The sequence below is a fragment of the Pseudophryne corroboree genome, chromosome 9 (genome assembly GCF_028390025.1).
Source record: "Pseudophryne corroboree isolate aPseCor3 chromosome 9, aPseCor3.hap2, whole genome shotgun sequence".
Classification (NCBI taxonomy): Eukaryota; Metazoa; Chordata; class Amphibia; order Anura; family Myobatrachidae; genus Pseudophryne; species Pseudophryne corroboree.
The window spans coordinates 67786047-67806751 of NC_086452.1; the positions used below are offsets into that span (position 1 = coordinate 67786047).

Genomic DNA, 20705 nt, shown 5'->3' on the forward strand with positions numbered 1-20705 from the left:
CTCCATGGCTGTAACTGACCCATCTCCCAATGCAGATACTCTCCCACTGCTACACTGATCATGGCTGCACAACTTATGGCCGGTGTGGGGCTCCATGGCTATAACTGACCCATCTCCCAATGCAGATACTCTCCCACTGCTACACTGATCATGGCTGCACAACTTATGGCCGGTGTGGGGCTCCATGGCTATAACTGACCCATCTCCCAATGCAGATACTCTCCCACTGCTACACTGATCATGGCTGCACAACTTATGGCCGGTGTGGGGCTCCATGGCTATAACTGACCCATCTCCCAATGCAGATACTCTCCCACTGCTACACTGATCATGGCTGCACAACTTATGGCCTATGTCGGGCTCCATGGCTGTAACTGACCGATCTCCCAATGCAGATACTCTCCCACTGCTACACTGATCATGGCTGCACAACTTATGGCCGGTGTGGGGCTCCATGGCTATAACTGACCCATCTCCCAATGCAGATACTCTCCCACTGCTACACTGATCATGGCTGCACAACTTATGGCTGGTGTGGGGCTCCAAGGCTGTAACTGACCGATATCCCAATGCAGATACTCTCCCACTGCTACACTGATCATGGCTGCACAACTTATGGCCTATGTCGGGCTCCATGGCTGTAACTGACCGATCTCCCAATGCAGATACTCTCCCACTGCTACACTGATCATGGCTGCACAACTTATGGCCGGTGTGGGGCTTCCTTGGCTATAACTGACTGATCGCCCAATGCAGATACTCTCCCACTGCTACACTGATCATGGCTGCACAACTTATGGCCGGTGTCGGGCTCCATGGCTGTAACTGACCGATCTCCCAATACAGATAATCTCCCACTGCTACACTGATCATGGCTGCACAACTTATGGCCTATGTCGGGCTCCATGGCTGTAACTGACCCATCTCCCAATGCAGATACTCTCCCACTGCTACACTGATCATGGCTGCACAACTTATGGCCTATGTCGGGCTCCATGGCTGTAACTGACCGATCTCCCAATGCAGATACTCTCCCACTGCTACACTGATCATGGCTACACATCTTATGGCCGGTGTGGGGCTCCATGGCTGTAACTGACCGATCTCCCAATGCAGATACTCTCTCACTGCTACACTGATCATGGCTACACATCTTATGGCTGGTGTGGGGCTCCATGGCTGTAACTGACTGATCTCCCAATGCAGATACTCTCCCACTGCTACACTGATCATGGCTGCACAACTTATGGCCGGTGTGAGCCCCATGGCTGTAACTGACCCATCTCCCAATGCAGATACTCTCCCACTGCTACACTGATCATGGCTGCACAACTTATGGCCGGTGTGGGCTCCATGGCTGTAACTGACTGATCTCCCAATGCAGATACTCTCCCACTGCTACACTGATCATGGCTGCACAACTTATGGCCAGTGTGGGGCTCCATGGCTGTAACTGACCCATCTCCCAATGCAGATACTCTCCCACTGCTACACTGATCATGGCTGCACAACTTATGGCCGGTGTGGGGCTCCATGGCTGTAACTGACTGATCTCCCAATGCAGATACTCTCCCACTGCTACACTGATCATGGCTGCACAACTTATGGCCGGTGTGGGGCTCCATGGCTGAACACATTACTTATTACTCCCAAGTGCATGATTAGGAACTGACATGACTATGTAAAGTGATTAGTGTTACATGTACCTGCAGCTGCTGGGCACATACATGCATAGTTTAATACGTATCAGTCCCTAGATGGGGCGTTTGATTAGGTGCAGAGCTTTTGGGAGCAACCACCATATACTATGAGTCAGGGGCGTCACTAGATATGTGTAGGCCCCATAGCAACTGTTTATAAGTTCCCTTATGTACCACCACATGATGCATAATCTATATAGCACAGGAACTATAACAGGGAAGATAGGTCCCCCTCAGGTGTGAGCTGCACCCCCATAGCCTATGGTAGTTCCGCCCTTGTATTCAGTATCCTGACTGCATGATTCCCCAAAGGTGTATTAATTGTAATCAACAAGAGAATTCACATCATTTCACAGCTTTATCTACGTTACTTACTGGTAAGTCCTGCATCAGCACGCATAGCACATTCAAACACAAAATCTATCAGAGATGACATTCTTGGAGCTGTTGAGTGCAAATATAAAAAATAATAATGAGTAATCAGTGTAATATATATATATATATATACTAATAAATCTGGTGGAGAAATGTAACACAGTAACAAGGACAGGCGATGTGCGATTATTATCTAGGTGGTAATTTGAGAACCTGTATGTAATTGTCTAACGTGCTCACTTTGTATTATGGGCCTGATTCTGAGGTGAGAGACAAGCTAGGTACACACTATACAATTATTGGGCCGATTTACCAATAAGCAGGTTCTCAGGCAAATATTTTTTATAGTGTGTATGAAAGAGCGTTTCGGCATTTCGCCGATAATTCTGGAAAATCTCTCCCACATACACACGAGCGATCGATTTTGCGATCTGTTGCCCCAAACCAAAAATCTCGGCCACAATCTCCTGATATGGAGCAGTGTGTGTGCATTCTCAATAATCTGCCCATATTTCCTATGTTTTCCTGTCACTGTGTCATCCTCCTTGCTGGCGGGCATATGCAAATGTGGTGTGATGTGGTAAATTTAAAAGGAAATCTGTTAGTGTGTAGCTCAGATATTAGTGCCTACAATGTCCCAAAAAATTGGTCGAGTGACGGGCCAACATAAAAAAAAAATCTGTCAGTGTGTACCCAGCTTTAAGCAAAGATCCAGTAACTGCACCTGGACAGACCATGCTGCCATGTAAGGGGGCAAGTACACTAGATTTTTTTTGTCTGCAGGGTAAATACTGGCTGCTTTTGCATGTAGCCCACAAATGCTGGGCAGCTTTATTACACTGTAATTTAGATTTGAGTTTGGACACGCCCCTCTCACATCTAATGCTTATCTTACATCTGCCCCACCTGCAGTGCAGCATCGGATGTCAGCCTCAGGCCTGACATACACTTTGTTGCTGCTACAGTATTATTATGATAATTATTATACTCAGAGCCGGCCCTACCTAATATAATGCCCTAGGCATGATTTTGGCTGGTGCCCCCTAGCACCACCGCTAGTTCTGCCTCTGACCCAGCACCCCTTTCCCAGCACCATCACCCCTCACCCATAGTAGTCCTTGTTTTTGTGTTCCTACCCCCTACAGTATATTTTAAATAGGAACAGTGCGCACATTTGGTGCACAGGCCTTTTTTGATGAAAATTCATCTTATTTGCAATACTATATAGCTAGATTGCACAAGCAGCTTCTGCTGATTAAAATGATATGTGGCATGCCTATATTCTGTGTGCAACTGTAGCTGTATCTGCAAACAAAATGTTACGTTACAGTGATTTCCACTGTAACGCAGCATTTCATATACAGATACAGCCACAGTCACACAAAATATAGGCATGCCACATATCATTTTAATCAGCAGAACCTGCTTGTGCCCCTAGGCACAGCAAATGCCCCATGCATTTGCCTAGTTTGCCTATGCCTAAGGCCGGCTCTGATTATACTGTTATTCATTTCTGCATAGATGTACTATAAATATAAAGCCAAGGAAATGTCACTGACAAGATAGGTCTGGCCTCTTAACTGATCAGAGAGGCAGCCTGAGAGCAGTTGTAAGCAGGATGAATTACGACATCACAATGCAATGATGAATTATGACATCACAGTGGCCAGGCCATGGCATGTAAAGGGTGTGAATGTGTTTCTATGACATTGCTCTCTAATATGTTTCTCTATGATTTGTGCATTAAATGATACTGGTTCAAAAAATAAAGTATAATACAAGGGTAAAGCCGCCTTAATAGTGACCAATAGTCCGTTGAAGAGCCACTATTACACCCGCATTACCGAAATGTTATACTCTGTGACAGTTTTTATTTTCATTTTACATATAAACCAAACCTTGGGGTATATTTACTATCAATCGATTTTGTTTGGTTTTGTTCAATTTTAGACCAATGGTAAATCAATTTTAATCAATGTTAGGCTTCCAGGGTTAAAATACATTTGCTAAAATTTAAAAATTAATATAAAATATTGGGGGTAATTCCAAGTTGATCACAGCAGGAATTTTTTAACAGTTGGGCAAAACCATGTGTACTGCAGGGGAGGCAAATATAACATGTCCAGAGAGACTTAGATTTGTGTGTGGTGTTTTCAATCTGCAATCTAATTTGCAGTGTAAAAATAAAGCAGCCAGTATTTACCCTGCACAGAAACAAAATAACCCACCCAAATCTAACTCTTTCTGCACATGTTATATCTGCCTCCCCTGCAGTGCACATGGTTTTGCCCAACTGCTAACAAAATTCCTGCTGCGATCAACTTGGAATTACCCCCTAAAATCGAACAAAAAAAAAAACCAAACAAAATCGACTTTAATTAAATATACCCCCTTGTGACATTTCTATAGAACATCGGGGGACACTTAAGATTTGGGGTGATGTTTTATAAACTCTTATCTGACATCTGCCCCACCTGCAGTGCAGCATCATATGTCAGATACTTTGTTGATGCTATTTATTATTAAATACAGGTTTATTCTGATAATTATTATACTGCTATTAGTTTCTGCATAATTGTACTATAAATCTAAAGCCAAGGAAATCTCACTTACCAAGTAGGATGTTGTCGCTTGACAGATCAGGGAGGCAATGGCCTGTTGCAGCCTGGGAGCAGTAGTAAGTACTGTATGATGTATTATGACATCACAATTCACTAGTCACAGTGGCCAGGCCATGGCATGTAAAGGGTGTAACTGCGCTTCCATCACATCGCTCTCTAATACGTTTCTCCATGATTTGTGCATTAAATGATATTGGGTCAAAAAATAAACTACAATACGAGGGTAACACCTCCCTAATAGCGACCAAGAGCCCGCTGAAGAGCCGCTATTACACCCGCGTTACCGAAATGTTATATTTTGTGACCGTTTTATTTTAATTTTACATATAAACCAAACCTCCTGACAATTCTATAGGACAACGGGGGACACTTAAGATTTGGGGGGATGTTTAATAGTCATAATTATCTCATAAATGCTGGAAAATGTGATATTTATATTTCCTGGAGATGGAGATAAGTTTGTTTAACACAAACAGATAAATATCTCTTCTCAGTGTTGGCTGCAGCACAGTCTAAAATTCACATAGGGGGGAAACACCAACTGCCAGTGAGACCCGGGCAGCGATGTGTGGCAGCGGTTTAGGTGGCAGTTGGGGCGGATCTTCTATTTGAATTTTGGACGGTGCTGCAGCCGCCACTGAGAAGAGATATTTGGACTCTGTTCAGGAAGTTTATTTTCATGTTAAAAGTGCGGAAACGAGTGTTTGCTATGCAGCAAAAGGATTAACAGAGAATATAATGCAATTATCTCCTTCATTCATTCACATCTCGCTGAATATCGCACAGTAGGGGTCATTCTATTGATCTCTATTGTGGTTTAATGTTTTACGCTATTCAGCACCAAAATTTCATGTAATTTCAGAATGGCGCGATGTAAAGAAACTCCATAAATCTAGAGATGTGGGGCTGGCACTTTTCGTGTTTTGTGTTTTGGTTCTAATTCCACTTTCATGTTTTGGTTTTGGCTTGGTTTTGCCAAAACCACCCTTTCGTGTTTTGGTTTTGGATCTGGATGATTTTTTAAAAAAAAACATAAAAATAGCTAAAATCACAGAATTTGGAGGTAATTTTGCTCCTACGGTATTATTAACCTCAATAACAATAATTTCCACTCATTTCCAGTCTATTCTGAACACGTCACACCTCACAATATTATTTTTAGGCCAAAAGGTTGCACCGAGGTCGCTGGATGACTAAGCTAAGTGACACAAGTGTACGGCACAAACACCTGGCCCATCTATGAGTGGCGCTGCAGTGTCAGACAGGAGGGCAGATATAAAAAAAAGGCCCCAAACAGCACATGATGCAAAGAAGAAAAAGAATTGCAATGAGGTAGTTGTATGACTAAGCCAAGCGACACAAACAATTGGCCCATCTAGGAGTGGCACTGCAGTGGCAGACAGGAGGGCAGATATAAAAAAAGGACCCAAACCACACATTATGCAAAGAAGAAAAAGATTTGCAATGAGGTAGTTGTATGACTAAAGGGGGGTACTCACGGAGCGATCGCTGCTTAAAATCTAAGCAATCTGACTAGATTGCTTAGATTTTAAGCATGATCGCTCCGTGTGTACCCCCCAGAGCGATAGCTAGATGGGCCTGCTGGCCAATCTAGCAGGTCGCTCATTTCACTTGCTGGGTGAAATGAGTGGCGCCCCCGCACGCTCAGCACACATCGCGCTGTACTGAGCGGCGGGAGAGATGTGTGCTGAGCGGTTCGCTCAGCACACATCTCTCCCACATCGGGCCGTCAGTGCTGGCCTTAAGCCAAGCGACACACACAATTGTCCCATCTAGGCGTGTGTTACGTTCCTGATGCTCAGAACTAGAAAGATGTTGCGAAGTGAGTCCAGAGCACCAGGACGTGACGCTGAAATAGGGAGGGAATGGGAATAGCCTCTAGCACCCTACCTCCGTTGTTTTACCCGTGTGGTCAGTTCACGCCTGAGTGACTATGGTTTCTTGGGCCCACGGCAGCCGCGTTTGAAGGGCGGATTAGGTCTGCCCAACTCTGATGCCCCCAGGTCTTAGAGTGAGACAAAGCGTGAACCGAGACAGGATAATAACAAGGGCACCTCTAACTAAAGCAAACAGAAGCTAGGGGCTACTAACTACCCTAAAACTAAATATATGTGCGGCACGCCGCCAAAGGAAAAGAACAACAAAAGATATCACTGTCCACTCCCCCACACGGCACCGCCGAGTTCCGGGGAGGACAGTGAAAAGCGGAAACCTCCGCAAAAACCACCAATACAAAAAGTACAAAAAGGACTAAGCGGCCTAGGCCGCAACACGCGGCAGAAGCTGCTACTCACGAAACCGGGAGAGAACCCCAACATCGAGAACCCCCAGATGACTGCAACAGGTTCACTTGAACAGGAAGGATTCCCAGGACCAGCTTCAGAACTCCAGGACTCAGGAGCACAGGGAGCAGGATCGACCAGATACAGCTGACCAGGAACAGACGTTACAAGGCAGGAACAGCATACAGGAAGCTATCACCGGCGTCTGTGCCAGGTAGTGAGGGAGAATATAACAGGGAGCCCTCCAATAGCTGCAGCGAAGCTTAATTAGTAATGTCGTGCAGCTGCCCTGCTGCACGACCAGAGCTAACAGGTGTATTGATTGATAGGAAGAAACGGGGAACGCGGTTCGTCTGTGGCATCCCCGTTGCTAAGGGTCCGGCGGCTACGCGCGCACGGCGTCCCAGCGTTGCCAGGGACCCGGCGATTCAGCGCGCACAGCGTCCTGGCCTTGCCAGGGACCCGGCGGCTCAGCGTGCACGGCGTCCTGGCGTTGCTAGGCGCCGGGCGGACAGGAAGGGAGGTGCGGCGGCCGTGAGCGTCGCTCGGAAGCGGACCGAGAGGCGCCGCGGACCGCGGCACCTAACAGTACCCCCCCCCCTTGAGGAGGGGTTAAAGAACCCCTAAAGCCGGGTTTCTGAGGAAATTCCTAAAAGAATAATCTCTTAAGTTTAGGGGCATGTAGATCCTTATCCAGGACCCAAGACCTTTCTTCCGGGCCATAGCCTTTCCAGTGAACCAAAAAATAAAGCCGGCCCGAGAAACTTTGGAATCTAAAACCTTCTCCACCAAGAACTCTTGTTGCCCCTGAACATCCACCGGAGGTCTACCCTGGGAAGTCTTCCGAGGGAATCTCCTGGAAGAAAAATACTGCTTCAGAAGGGAACAGTGAAAAGTATTGCCAATTTTGAGTGATTTAGGCAAGCGTAGCCGAAAAGCAACTGGGTTGACCTTCTTAATGATAAGGAACGGTCCAATAAATTTGGGTCCCAATCTAGCCGAGGGTTGTCGGAGCTTGATGTTGCGGGTTGACAACCACACCTTATCTCCCACCTTAAAAGTGCATGGGCGTCGGAACCTATCAGAAATTTTTTTTTCTCGGAAGGCAGCCTTCTTAAGGGCAAGGTGCACCTTTTTCCAAATCATTCTGAGACGGGAAGTTAAGGTCAACGAGGAGACTGGAAAATGAGGGTAAAAAGAATTGGCTCTAGGATGAAAGCCCAAGACCGAAAAGAATGGGGACTCCTTGGTGGAAGAATGACAAGAGTTATTATAGGCAAACTCGGCCAAAGGAAGAAATTCAGACCAATCATTCTGAAGTTTGGCCGAATATAGCCGTAAATACTGTTTTAATGACTGATTAACACATTCAGTTTGTCCGTTAGACTGTGGATGGTACCCAGATGTTAAAGAGAGTTTCATATTTAATGAGGCACAAAAACGTTTCCAGAAACGGGCGATGAATTGCGATCCCTGATCAGAGACAATATCCCTGGGTAAACCATGGAGCCTGAACACATGGCGGAGAAATAAAACTGCCAACCCTTGAGCAGAGGGTAATCGGGGGAGAGCAATGAAGTGGGCCATCTTACTAAAACGGTCTACTACCACCCAAATGACTCGAAATCCAGCTGAAAGAGGAAGGTCCACCACTAAATCCATGGATATATGTGACCATGGCCTGAGAGGAATGGCTAAAGGTATGAGTTGCCCGACCGGCAACGATCGAGATACCTTGTACTGAGCACAAACCTGACAGGAACGGACAAATTCCCTTACATCTTTAGAAAGATTAGGCCACCACACTGAGCGAGAGATTAACTCCAAGGTCTTAGTGATACCCGGATGACCAGAAACCTTATTATCATGAAACTCAGCTAGAACAGTGCCTCTCAGAAATTCAGGGACGAAGAGACGATCTGCAGGAGTGACTTTGGGAGCCTGCTGCTGAAGCTGGACTAGCTGTGTAAATAAATCCTGTGTGAGGCCAGCCCGGATGACAGACGATGGAACTATGGGGGTAGTAGCCGGGTGGTTGTTGTGAACCGGAAGAAAACAACGTGACAGGGCATCGGCTTTTGTATTCTTGGAACCGGGCCTGAAGGTGATAATAAACCTGAAACGAGTAAAAAACAACGCCCAACGTGCCTGTCGAGCATTAAGCCGTTTAGCTGACTCAATATACTGCAGGTTCTTGTGGTCAGTAAACACCGTAATGGTATGCCTAGCTCCTTCCAGCCAATGCCTCCACTCCTCGAAAGCCCATTTAACTGCCAACAATTCTCGATTACCAACATCATAGTTGGATTCTGCGGAGGAGAATTTCCTGGACATGAAGGCACATGGGTGTAATTCCTGAGACTCCGGGTTTTCCTGAGAAAGGATAGCCCCCACTCCAACCTCTGAGGCATCTACCTCGACAATAAAGGGGAGCTCCGGGTTAGGGTGTCTGAGCACTGGAGCTGAGACAAAGGCCTGCTTTAAGGCCAGAAAGGCAGACTTGGCTTCAGGCTACCAATTGGAAGGGTCCGCTCCTTTTTTAGTCAATGCTACTATAGGAGCAACCAAATCAGAGAAGGTATGAATAAAACGCATATAGTAATTTGCAAACCCTAAAAAGCGCTGAATTGCTTTTAAGTTCGTGGGTTGTGCCCAATTTAGGATGGCCTGGAGTTTTTTTGGTTCCATGAAAAACCCCTTAGGAGAAATAATATACCCCAGGAAGGACACTTCTGTGATGTGGAAATCACATTTCTCCAGTTTGGCGTATAAATGATTTTCCCGTAACTTCTGAAGGACCAGTCGCACATGGGTAATATGTTGTTCTAAAGACTCGGAGTAAATAAAAATGTCGTCTAAATAAACGACCACGAACTTTCCTAGAAAGTCGCGAAGGACGTCGTTAATGAGATCTTGAAATACAGCAGGAGCATTTGACAGCCCAAACGGCATCACCAGGTATTCATAATGTCCCGACTGTGTGCTGAAAGCCGTCTTCCACTCATCCCCAGATTTAATTCGGATGAGATTGTAAGCCCCTCTAAGATCGATCTTGGAAAAGATAACGGCAGTCCGGAGCTGATCAAATAGTACTGAAATCAGTGGCAAGGGGTAGGTGTTTTTAACAGAGATTTTATTCAAAGCCCGAAAACCAATACATGGTCTGAGCGACCCATCTTTTTTCTCAACAAAAAAGAACCCTGCACTCAATGGAGATTTCGAGGGCCTAATGAAGCCTTTTTTTAGGCTCTCCTGTACATAATCATTCATTGCCGTAGTTTCCGGCCCAGACAGGGCATATAGTCTCCCCTTAGGTAAAGAGGCACCGGGAACTAAGTCAATAGCGCAGTCATAGGACCGATGAGGAGGCAGAATATCCGCATTACCCTTGGAGAAAACGTCGGCAAAGTCCTGATATTCCAAAGGAATAAGTTCTGGGGTGACTGCCGCAACCCGGACTGGACGGGAAATACATTCCTTAACACAAAAGGGACCCCATCGGGAAATCTCCCCAGACTGCCAATCTATGGTGGGATTATGAAAGGCAAGCCAGGGGTGACCCAGAACTACGGGGACAGCCGGACAATGGGTAAGGTAAAATTCGATTTTCTCTGAATGTAGGGCCCCCACTGTCAGTTGTACTGGAGGTGTGCGGTGAGTGATTACCCCGTTAGAAAGCGGACCACCATCCAAGCCGTGCATGGTGATACGTTTATCCATAGGTATCTGTGGAACGCCCAAAGCCTGAGCACAACCAAGATTCATGAAATTTCCCGCAGCTCCACTGTCGACGAAGGAACTAATAAGGAATCATTAGAGGAGATTAACTGCAGACCCAAGTGAACCCCCTCACTATTCACTTGGTCAGAGCGTTTCCCTGCTTATTCGGGCAATTACGTGCGATATGTCCCTTGCCACCACAATACAAGCAAAGACCAGAATTTAGCCTTCTGGTTCTTTCCTCTGGGGTCAGCAGGGAGAGACCCATTTGCATGGGCTCCTCGACGTCCTCAGGGAAAGTATACACACATGGACTAGGCCTGAAACTAGCTCCTCTTTCAGCCCTCCGCTCCCGGAGACGACGATCAATTTTAATAGCAAGCTCCATGAGTTTGTCTAGAGTCTCTGGAGCGGGGTACTGAAGCAGACTGTCTTTAATAACTTCAGACAAACCGAGGCGAAACTGACTGCGCAGGGCCGGGTCATTCCAGCCACAGTCGTTCGACCAACGGCGAAACTCGGTACAATACGCCTCTGCTGGATTTTTCCCTTGCTTAAGTGCACGCAGGTGGCTCTCAGCCGACGCTTCTCTATCAGGGTCATCATACAAAAGGCCCAAGGACTTAAAAAAGGCATCTACAGATAGCAAGGCAACATCATCGGCTTTTAGCCCAAAAGCCCAGGTTTGTGGATCGCCTTGTAGTAATGACATCACAATCCCGACCCGTTGAGACTCAGTACCAGAGGATCGGGGCCTTAAACGAAAATAAAGCTTACAAGCTTCCTTGAAATTAAAAAAATCCTTTCGGTTACCCGAAAAACGGTCAGGTAGATGCATCTTTGGTTCTGGAATCATACTCGGGGAGGCTCGCAAAAGATCTTCCTGCGATCTCACCCGAAGAGTAAGATCCTGAACCATCTGAGTTAGTTCCTGAATCTGGTTGGCCAAAAGCTGGCTGGGATTCGGTCCTAATACTGCCGGATTCATGAGGCCGAATTTCAAAGCCCACCAAATACAAATAACTTTTTTTTGTGTGTGTTTTTGGGCCGGTGATAATGTTACGTTCCTGATGCTCAGAACTAGAAAGATGTTGCGAAGTGAGTCCAGAGCACCAGGACGTGACGCTGAAATAGGGAGGGAACGGGAATAGCCCCTAGCACCCTACCTCCGTTGTTTTACCCGTGTGGTCAGTTCACGCCTGAGTGACTATGGTTTCTTGGGCCCACGGCAGCCGCGTTTGAAGGGCGGATTAGGTCTGCCCAACTCCGATGCCCCCAGGTCTTAGAGTGAGACAAAGCGTGAACCGAGACAGGATAATAACAAGGGGACCTCTAACTAAAGCAAACAGAAGCTAGGGGCTACTAACTACCCTAAAACTAAATATATGTGCGGCACGCCGCCAAAGGAAAAGAACAACAAAAGATATCACTGTCCACTCCCCCACACGGCACCGCCGAGTTCCGGGGAGGACAGTGAAAAGCGGAAACCTCCGCAAAAACCACCAATACAAAAAGTACCAAAAGGACTAAGCGGCCTAGGCCGCAACACGCGGCAGAAGCCGCTACTCACGAAACCGGGAGAGAACCCCAACAAACGAGAACCCCCAGATGACTACAACAGGTTCACTTGAACAGGAAGGATTCCCAAGACCGGCTTCAGGACTCAGGAGCACAGGGAGCAGGATCGACCAGATACAGCTGACCAGGAACAGTCGTTACAAGGCAGGAACAGCATACAGGAAGCTATCACCGGCGTCTGTGCCAGGTAGTGAGGGAGAATATAACAGGGAGCCCTCCAATAGCTGCAGCGAAGCTTAATTAGTAATGTCGTGCAGCTGCCCTGCTGCACGACCAGAGCTAACAGGTGTATTGATTGATAGGAAGCAACGGGGAACGCGGTTCATCTGTGGCGTCCCCGTTGCTAAGGGTCCGGCGGCTATGCGCGCACGGCGCCCCAGCGTTGCCAGGGACCCGGCGGCTCAGCTCGCACGCGTCCTGGCGTTGCTAGGCGCCGGGCGGGCAGGAAGGGAGGTGCGGTGGCCGTGAGCGTCGCTCGGAAGCAGACCGAGCGGCGCCGCGGACCGCGGCACCTAACAGCGTGGCACTGCAGTGGCAGACAGGAGGGCAAACAGCACATGATGCAAAGAAGAAAAAAGGTGCACAGAGGTTGCTGTATGACTAAGCTAAGCGACACAACCACCTGCCCCATCTAGTAGTGTCACGCAGTGGCTGAATGTCGAGAGTGGGCCGCAAATGTTCGGTCCACTGACAGCATCTCCAGCACACTCCAGTCACTTTAAAATACATATGCAATTGGTGGACTTATACGGCAGTACCCCAGGACTAATACAGCAGTACCCCTGGACTCATACGGCAGCGTCACACAGGATGGCACTTTTCAAAAACTAGGCCCCAAACAGCACCTCATGCAAAGATGTCGAAGAGGTGCAATGAGGTAGCTGTATGACTAAGCCATGCGACACAAACAATTCCAACTGGAATTACACGTCCAAATCACTGGAATTAAATGGCAAGATCACTGTAATTAATAATTATAAATCACTGGTATTAATTGGCAAAATCACTGTAATTATACGTCCAAATCATTGGAATTAATTGGCAAGATCAGTTTAAACAAAGTATTGTAATGATCTGTGTTTTTGTTAAATCGGATAGTTATGTGCTATATTATGAATGTATTCTATCCCGCCTTAAATTGAACTGCTATTGTGCGGTTATAATTTGCGCTCGCAACTCTAACCACGTATACAAACGTGCATTCGCAATTCAATAAACCACACTATCTTGATAAATGTGAGCAATAGAACTACTATCGCTCACTAACACAACACAGAATTGTGTTTTACAATTACTCCCTTAACACACTATTTCAAATATATATAGCAAATAAATGTATCCAATTTCACACAGATCTATAATGACTGCAATAATCTATAATTTAAATGCTATGATTCAGATTGGATAGCTATCTTGCAGAACATACACTGATGTAAATATACACATAATTATAATAATAATATTTTATATATACATATATATATATATATATATATACATATACACTGCTCAAAAAAATAAAGGGAACTCTAAAATAACACATCCTAGATCTGAATGAATGAAATATTCTTATTAAATACTTTGTTCTTTACATAGTTGAATGTGCTGACAACAAAATCACACAAAAATGATCAATGGAAATCAAATTTATTAACCCATGGAGGTCTGGATTTGGAGTCACCCTCAAAATGAAAGTGGAAAAACACACTACAGGCTGATCCAACTTTGATGTAATGTCCTTAAAACAAGTCAAAATGAGGCTCAGTAGTGTGTGTGGCCTCCACGTGCCTGTATGACCTCCCTACAACCCACACAAGTGGCTCAGGTAGTGCAGCTCATCCAGGATGGCACATCAATGCGAGCTGTGGCAAGAAGGTTTGCTGTGTCTATCAGCGTAGTGTCCAGAGCATGGAGGCGCTACCAGGAGACAGGCCAGTACATCTGGAGACGTGGAGGAGGCCGTAGGAGGGAAACAACCCAGTAGCAGGACCGCTACCTCCACCTTTGTGCAAGGAGGAACAGGAGGAGCACTGCCAGAGCCCTGCAAAATGACCTCCAGCAAGCCACAAATGTGCATGTGTCTACTCAAACGATCAGAAACAGACTCCATGATGGTGGTATGAGGGCCCGACGTCCACAGGTTGGGGTTGTGCTTACAGCCCAACACCGTGCAGGACGTTTGGCATTTGCCAGAGAACACCAAGATTGGCAAATTCGCCACTGGCGCCCTGTGCTCTTCACAGATGAAAGCAGGTTCTCACTGAGCACATGTGACAGACGTGACAGTCTGGAGACGCCAAGGAGAATGTTCTGCTACCTGCAACATCCTCCAGCATGACCGGTTTGGCAGTGGGTCAGTAATGGTGTGGGGTGGCATTTCTTTGGGGGGCCGCACAGCCCTCCATGTGTTCGCCAGAGGTAGCCTGACTGCCATTAGGTACCGAGATGAGATCCTCAGACCCCTTGTGAGACCATATGCTGGTGCGGTTGGCCCTGGGTTCCTCCTAATGCAAGACAATGCTAGACCTCATGTGGCTGGAGTGTGTCAGCAGTTCCTGCAAGACGAAGGCATTGATGCTATGGACTGGCCCGCCCGTTCCCCAGACCTGAATCCAATTGAGCACATCTGGGACATCATGTCTCGCTCCATCCACTAACGCCACGTTGCACCACAGACTGTCCAGGAGTTTGCGTATGCTTTAGTCCAGGTCTGGGAGGAGATCCCTCAGGAGACCATCCGCCACCTTATCAGGAGCATGCCCAGGCATTGTAGGGAGGTCATACAGGCACGTGGAGGCCACACACACTACTGAGCCTCATTTTGACTTGTTTTAAGGACATTACATCAAAGTTGGATCAGCCTGTAGTGTGTTTTTCCACTTTCATTTTGAGGGTGACTCCAAATCCAGACCTCCATGGGTTAATAATTTTGATTTCCATTGATCATTTTTGTGTGATTTTGTTGTCAGCACATTCAACTATGTAAAGAACAAAGTATTTAATAAGAATATTTCATTCATTCAGATCTAGGATGTGTTATTTTAGTGTTCCCTTTATTTTTTTGAGCAGTGTATATATATACAGTATATATACACACTATACACTACACTTCTATGAAACACCTTCATATGTATTCGTGGACACACTGAAGGACTGTAGCTTCTATCCGGGCCTCTATGATATGCATATCAAAGATATTTGCCTTGCTTGTACAAGAAAGTAGTTACACAAGTTAATTATCATTTCAATGGCTATCCTACCCTAGCAAACAGAGTCAATAAGTCCTGGAAGAAAAATAAATTTAAAAAAAACTTTTTTTTTTTTATCTGTGTGTCATTTTCTTACATCAAGTATTCATTTATCTCACCATTTACTCTCACTAGGCCCAATTAAAACTATTTGTAATTGACTATGGCATGGGTTAAATAAATTCATTGGCAGCTTATAAATGGTGTTGGATTTGTAGATATGTGTAGTTTCTTTGTGACAAAGGAAACTGATTGTTTTAACCAGACTGAAAGTCAGCTATTTAGAAAGTGACTTTCCTAAAATGGCCACTGCTCCTCCCCCTTTTACATCCATGTGGCTTGAACAAGATGGTGGACAGGCCATATGGCTAGCCCAAAATGGAGGACAGACCATGCGGCTCTTTTGTCACAAAGAAATCACACTCTATACAGGCACCAAAAGTTACTTTAGGCCTGGGTTTAAAAGTATACAAATTTTCTCAGCATGCTAACACAGCTATATTATGGCTATGCGCCAACTTTTAAATGTTCTTTAAATGTACCTAACAGATAAACAATCCAATCTGAATCAAACACAATATGACTTATTTGAACTTTGTTTTCCAACAATAAAAATATGCTGTAGCATTTTAAATATTGTGAGAAACACACTGTCCCTTGAATTTCATATCAGCGCCTTACTGATAACACAAAAAAAACAAAACGGATGTGATTCAGCAGCATGTCGCGATGCGTCCATCGTTAGCAGGTAGACCACAGCAGCGTTTGTACAGTGCAATCATTAATAACGTGAGATCGCGGACGCGCCCCCATCTGTTAAAGACAAATTACTTTCTAACAAATATTTAAAATGCCAGCTCTAATATATACTGTGGACGCCAGGCACATCTTATTACCATGTGCTATGAAAGTGCGCTGTACATCGCAAAACACTACATCCCATAAGAGAAAGCAATACACCCACACATTATCTGAGTTCCAAAGCTCATTGATGTATATATTTGTTATTAAAAGGATATGTATACAATATATCACATGTACAGTATATATATTTTTACATGGTTACAATTTACACAGTAAGCAGTTATTACAAACTAATTAAAATACAGCCACAGCCAGCAATACATCACCATATTTGCTCAATGCTCACTACGCTCCCCCTACTCCATCTTTAGCTCTCCCTCCATGCTCAAAGCAGCAGAGTATTGGCAGAAGCCCATCTCGATCAGCACCCCGGGACAAACAGAAACTTCTGTGTGGGATCAGCGATACAGTCAGGCTGTTGGGCGTGTACAGATCTCTTGCTATTGGTCCAGGGGTAGGAACTTTCTCATTCATGATGAGTCATTGGTCAGTTCATATGCAAGCAACGTCCAGCCTTGATGGTGTAATTACAGGAGATAGCCACTGGTACCAAACTGCAAGCATGCTGTCTTCCAGGAAGTTCATTGTTCTAATAAGAGTGACTTTGTATTCCTACATTTAATCATATCTACTCATGGCAATGTGCTACAACCTAATCACAGGCATCAAATGAATCTACACATTAATCTGGTTACTTTGATACCAAGCACGACCTGTCCATCTTGCTCCGCTCCAATAATACACATACATGACATTACTCCATTATATAATTTGAAACCTTATGATGTCTGGTGCTTGATATGTTTAAATTTATGTGCTGTATGAAATATGTGTTGAATCTATCTTTGTGGCATGTCTGTGTAAATGTGTATGTTACCATATATTGCTGTGCGCACTGTGCGTATTCACAAGCATAGCGACTCATAATGTGTGGAGTCTGTATGTTCTCTCCATGTAATATTTTTGACTTCGACACAATGGTGGCCCTACCTGTTCCTTCTTGAGGTGTAGAAAGTGAAATTTTAATTATGGAACCGTATGCACTCTCCTTTGCTGTCTGATGGTACACAATTATGAACCCTAGACTGATATTACATTTAATTTTCAGTGTTTAACCCATCTAGCATGTCACTGGGTGATTGGTAAGCCATCAGCGGCTCACCAACTATGGCGGGACTACAAATTCTGGCATACTCTGCTAGCCTTTGACTAATACTCCTTTTACAACAAAATCCTGGGTCAGGCCCGTGTTGGACCCCGTTCTCACTATGGCTCTGACTCGGGATGATCCAAGATCGACGCCATTTATACTGCACACAAGTGCAGTCTCTCTTCTGATGGCGCTTGAAGATGACATCATCTCCAAGCGCCGGGAAATCCAGCTCTCCCCATGCTGTAAATGGGACCCAGGTTACTTGTTTATACTTTTTCCAGTGATTTGCACAGTAGAGATGTCCCTGGGAATAAGGCACGGACACCATGTTCCTGGAGACCAGCATATGCCCTGTAGATTCTGGCACAAAGACTCTGATTGCTACCCAGGGGGGAGATTTTTCCACGCCCGGAGAGAGATAAAGTGGAGAAGTACCAACCAAGCATCTGTCGTTTTACAGTATGTATTTGGTTGGTACTTTATCTCTCTTTACACTATACACTTTGATAGATGTTCCCCTGGGATTTCTCTCACTCACCAGAAATAACACATACTGTCTTAGGAAGCAACCAGACTCATATGAATTCTGTTAATGATTCCGTTTGCATCTAGCAGTGCTGAGTGATAGAGGAAACAGTCACCAGGAAAAATCTGGCATAAGGAACTTCACTATTATGCAAATAAGCTGTATCCCAGGATATCATAATTGCAGGGCGTAGTTCTGTTTTGGACTCTGATGCTGATAAGATTTTCCTACATTTTTCTGTCAGTTTTAAAGTGCGGGAAAAAAAATACTGTTTATCATATTAAGGGGAACATTTACTAAGCAGTGATAGGAGCGGAGAAGTGAGTCATTGGAGAAATTTCCCCAGCAACCAATCAGAAGCTCTGTATGATTTTATAGTATGCAAATTATAGATGTTACTCCAGTGCTGATTGGTTGCCATGGGCAACTTCTCCACTGGCTCACTTCTCCGCTCTTATCACTGCTTAGTAAATGTACCCCTAAGGGCGGTATTCAAATGATATATCACGCCCAATCTCCTTTCTAAAGTGATCCCCATTATCGCGCATATCGCGCCCATAATAATCAGGTTTAGCTGCGTAAAGGGTTCGGTGCCCTTGCTACCCCGAGGGTAGCGAGCTGAAATGATGGTATCACGCCTGTCAGCAGAAACAGAACGGATGTAGAAAGGGGGTAATAGGGGGGAATTAAATACCGCCCCAAGTGTCCCATACATCAACAATCTCAACACTGTGATTTTTTCCCCCCACAATTTTAAGATTCCCCATACACCGGTCTGTGCCCATACATCTATATATATTAGAGATGAGCGGGTTCGGTTCTCCGAGATCCGAACCCCCCCGAACTTCACCTATATTACACGTTTCCGAGGCAGCCTCGGATCTTCCCGCCTTGCTCGGTTAACCCGAACGCGCCCGAACTTCATCATCCCGCTGTCGGATTCTCGCGAGATTCGTATTCTATATAAAGAGTTGCGCGTCGCCGCCATTTTCACTCGTGCATTGGAGATTGAATGGAGAGGACGTGGCTGCGTTCTCTCCCTGAAAAGCTCCGTAATCTGTGCTCAGTGTGCTGCAAATATCTGTGCTCAGTGTGCTGCAAATATCTGTGCTCAGTGTGCTGCAAATATCTGTGCTCAGTGTGCTGAAAATATCTACGTTCTCTGCCTGAAAACGCTCCATATCTGTGTTCAGTGAGCTGCAAATATCTGTGCTCAGTGTGCTGCATTGTGGGGACTGGGGACCACCAGTATATAATTATAGTAGAACAGCACAGTAGGCCATTGCTGTATCTAATAATGCATTTTTACTTTCACGGTGTGTGTGTTGTGTTTTTATTTGGGTATTTTTTGTTGTTGTAGAACTACAGGTACTAGCGGGCTCGTTATTTCCCCGCATGCTGGTACTTGAGGTTCTCCAAGTACCAGCAAGCGGGGAAGGCTTGCTGGGCGTTGTAGTTTTCACAACAAAAAACAATATTCTTTTTTACACACTTATGGCTATCAGCCCGGCACCCACCGCCCAGGGGTGCTGGGGACAGCCTCGGGCTTCACCCCTAGCCCTTGGGTGCCTGGAGGGGGGGACCCCTTGATTTAAGGGGTCCCCACTCCTCCAGGGAACCCCGGCCAGGGGTGACTAGTTGGGGGGGTAATGCCATGGCCGCAGGGACCTACATAAATGTTTCCCCCGGCTGTGGCATTATTTTCCTGGCTAGTGGAGCCCGGTGCTGGTTTTAAAAATACAGGGGACCCCTACATCTTTTGTCCCCCGTATTTTTGGAACCAGGACCGGTCTAAGAGCCCGGTGCTGGTTGTCTAAATACGGGGAACCTCTGTCCAATTTTTTCCCAGAATTTAAACAACCAGGACCGGCTCAAAGAGCCCGAGGCTGGTTATACTTAGGAAGGGGGACCTCACGCATTTTTTTTTACATTTTTTAACCCATTCAGACCCTTCTCCATTAAGTTAATGGAAGCCCTGGACAACAAAATTGCATTCATGCCCTCCTCCCACTCCCTTCCCAGTCCCAAACTAATTTTTATTTTTTTTCTATAAAAATGTACAATATATCACAAGTATGATGAGCAAGCAGGCAGCGGGCATTGGCGGCATCGGATTGAGATGCAAATTAGTGGCGGAGGGCTGGGTCAGTTGATGGTGGGCAAGTTTGTAAGCCATTGGCGGTGGCAGCAGGCATCGGCTCAGAGACAGTAACGTGCATTGGCTCGGCGGCGGTAGGGGTCATCGGCAGGATTCGGCGGACATTATAGCTGTAGTGCCTCACCAGCCACTGACCTCACCGCACGCCACTGATATACAATGCCAGATACACATATGCACCACAGTGCCAGATATGCCCCACAGTGCCAATTATACATATGCCCCACAATGCCAGAGATACATATGCCTCACAGTGCCATATATACATATGCCCCCAGTGCCAGATATGCCCCACAATGCCATTTATACATATGCGGGTACGGCGTACAGGCGGCTAGATTCTTAATGGTACGCCGTACACGAGCGTACAGCCACACTTGCAGGCCTGGTCTCTCCTATATAGATCTGTGACTCTATGACTCAGAGCTCTTAGCCACGCCCAGCATTAGCAAATGAGTC

General features: G+C 45.8%; 1 long non-coding RNA gene across 2 annotated transcripts in view; it reads right to left on the minus strand.

Moving 5' to 3' along the window:
- The window catches only part of LOC134956687 (uncharacterized), a 333052-nt gene that overhangs the window by 3479 nt on the left and 308868 nt on the right, over nt 1-20705 (minus strand). Inside the window, exons 1-2 of one of the 2 annotated variants that reach the window (XR_010186091.1) lie at nt 4689-4758; nt 2076-2144 (exon numbers count right to left, since the gene is read on the minus strand). This is a non-coding gene — a long non-coding RNA (uncharacterized LOC134956687). Of the gene's footprint in view, nt 1-2075; nt 2145-4688; nt 4759-20705 lie in introns of those variants that run through there. The other variant, XR_010186093.1, reaches the window with a different exon arrangement.